We start from the raw sequence: 3,007 nt of genomic DNA on the forward strand, positions 1-3,007 counted from the left end.
AGAAGGATGACTATCGCCTTAAAAAAAGAAGACTGTGGTGAATCAAAACCATCCAAGCGAATTCAGATTGAACCAGGTGCCATTACTGACAAGGAACTCGACTTTGTCATAAGCAGGACAATGTCATTCTTTCACACATTTGTCTTGAATGCCGACTTCCTCACAGTGACAAATTGTGATACTTAGCAGAACCGCAATGAACTTTAAACAACTTTCAACAAACAAAGGCATACGTCAGCAGTGTAGCAGAGGTATATGACAGAGCGGAGTGAGCAGTGAAACTGATGCAGGATTTCAACTGTTCCATAATAACTGAAGAGCAGAAACAGTATCTGCTGCAAGTTGTCTTGAGCCACAGGGCCAAATATCCAAAAGCCAGGTAGTTGCTGCTCGTTGGTGCTAGAGATGATGCATTATAATTTGGAATAGACTTCATTAAGGCAGTCCTGCTATCAAACTTGTTCAAAGTATTGTTGTTTCAGTTTGTAATTAACATTTGTCTCTGTAGTAATTATACTCAACTGGAAATAGTTATAGGCTACTGATGACAAAATTAAATAATCTATCTGTATGACAATAAATCTGTTAATTGTAAACATGTTGAGCAACCTTTAAATGTGCATTAAAAATTCTTTAAAAATTTACTGTGCGCTCCTGTCATAGGACATAACAAATTTAGAGGGTACCACAGAAGAAATTCTGAAGTTCATTTTTGACTGGCACCCTACTAGACACTCAAAAAAGACAGGGTGGACAGGTGCAGGGACAACAGGAGCAGGGGCACAGACATGGACAAAGGCAACAAAGGGCATGGACCAAGGAAGAACAAAGGCAGGACAGGGCTATGGGGCACAAACCGAAATGGGGCAGGAGGAAACAGGGCGAAGCTAGGGCATCTGGGAAGTGGGATGTTGATCCTGGAGCATGAGCTCCCCCCCCAATGGAGGTTGCAGGTAAGCTAAACTGAAGTTATGCAATAGGTCTTCAGTCGAGATTTAAAGACTGAGACCGAACTGGCATCCCAAACATAGGCTGGTAAACCATTCAGCAATATACTGGCCCTTTGGCAGAATGCTTTGCCGCCAACTATCACTTTTTATGTGTGGAACAAGGAAACCTGCATTAAGATAAGATTGCCTTTATTAGTCCCACGGGTGGGAAATTTGCGTTTTACAGCAGCAAAGTGGACAGTGCAGCAGAAATAAGCAGAATGCAGAAAAAATGCAGAAAAAAAATCAAGTATCAAACAATAGAAATAAGAAATATAAATAAAATACAATACAATATATACAATACAATACAATACAATACAATACGGTATGTGCCTTAGTGTTTGTTGTGAAGTCTGATGGCAGATGGAAGAAAAGACCTGCGGTATCTCTCTGTCGCACACTTTGGATGCACCAGTCTGTCGCTGATGGAGCTGCTCAGTACTGATAGTGTGTCCTGTAAGGGGTGGGAGATGTCCTCCAACAGGGAATGTAGCTTAGCCAACGTTCTCCTGTCGCTCACCACCTCCACTGAGTCAAGGGGACCTCCCAAGACAGAGCTGGCTTTTTTAATCAGCCTGTTCAGTTTTCTCCTCTCCCCAGTAGAGATGCTGCTGCCCCAGCAGACCACACCATAGAAGATGACTGACGCCACCACAGAATCATAAAAGGTCTTCAGGAGTGGCCCTTGCACTCCAAAGGACCTCAGTCTGCGTAGCAGATACAATCTGCTCTGACCTTTACTGTAAATAGCATTAGTATTGTGGGTCCAGTCCAGTTTGTTGTTCAGATGAACACCCAGATACTTGTAGGAGTCAACAATCTGAATGTCCATCCCCTGGATGTTGATTTGTGTGGATGGAGGACGTTTGTGCCTACGAAAATCCACTACCAGTTCTTTGGTCTTTCCAGCATTGATATGGAGGTTGTTCAGTTGGCACCATTCCACAAAGTCTTGGGTCATTTCTCTGTACTCCTTGTCATCCTCATTAGCAATGAGGCCAACAATTGTGGAGTAATCAGAGAATTTTTGCAGAAAACAGTTGGTCGAGTTGTGTGAGAAGTCCGCAGTGTATATAGTGAAGAGAAATGGGGCCAGGACTGTTCCCTGTGGGGCCCCTGTACTGCACACGACTGTGTCAGACACACAGTCCTGTATCTTCACATATTGTGGCCGATTCGTTAGATAGTCCAGAATCCAGGAGGTGAGGTGGGGGCCCACTCCTGTGTACAGTAACTTGTCCCTCAGTCTTGTGGGTATGATGGTGTTGAAAGCACTGGAGAAATCAAAAAAACATGATTCTCACAGTGCTCCCAGGCTTTTCCAGGTGAGAGAGGGATCTGTGTAGGAGATGAATAATCGCATCATCTACCCCAATGCCAGGCTGGTAGGCAAACTGAAGTGGGTCCAGTGAAGGGCTCACTAGGGGTCGAAGGTGGACCAGGACCAACCGCTCCAGGGTCTTCATTAGGTGAGATGTGAGCGCCACCGGCCTGTAGCTGTTGAGGTCTTTAGGCTGCGATGTCTTAGGTACTGGTATCACACAAGATGTTTTCCATAGCTGTGGTACCTTCCCTAGCTTCAAGCTCAGGTTGAATATATACGCAACTATCCCACACAATTGGTCTGCACAGGATTTCAGAACTCCTGAGCTAATACCATCTGGACCCGTCGCCTTCCTTACTTTGATCCTTCTGAGTTCACACCTTACCTTGTCTTTACTGAGATACAAGTCAGGGCAAAGTTGCTGAGTATTGGGGGTAGTAGCTTGAGGTGAGAGACAGTATGCAGGGAATGTGGTAAAGGTGTGACGTGGTGATAAGGCGGGGGAGGGGGGCAGTAGCTAGAAGGCTCGGATGAAGGTGACTGAGGAACAAAGGGCAGGACATGGTGAGGGGCAGATGATGAATCAAACCTGTTAAAGAAGTGATTCAGTTCATTCGCCCACTTACTGTCCCTTACTGGCTGGGAACTGCGCTCTTTGTGGCCTGAGATTGTTTTCAGGCTCCTCCAGATT

The sequence above is a fragment of the Brienomyrus brachyistius genome, chromosome 1 (genome assembly GCF_023856365.1).
Source record: "Brienomyrus brachyistius isolate T26 chromosome 1, BBRACH_0.4, whole genome shotgun sequence".
In the NCBI taxonomy this organism is placed as follows: domain Eukaryota; kingdom Metazoa; phylum Chordata; class Actinopteri; order Osteoglossiformes; family Mormyridae; genus Brienomyrus; species Brienomyrus brachyistius.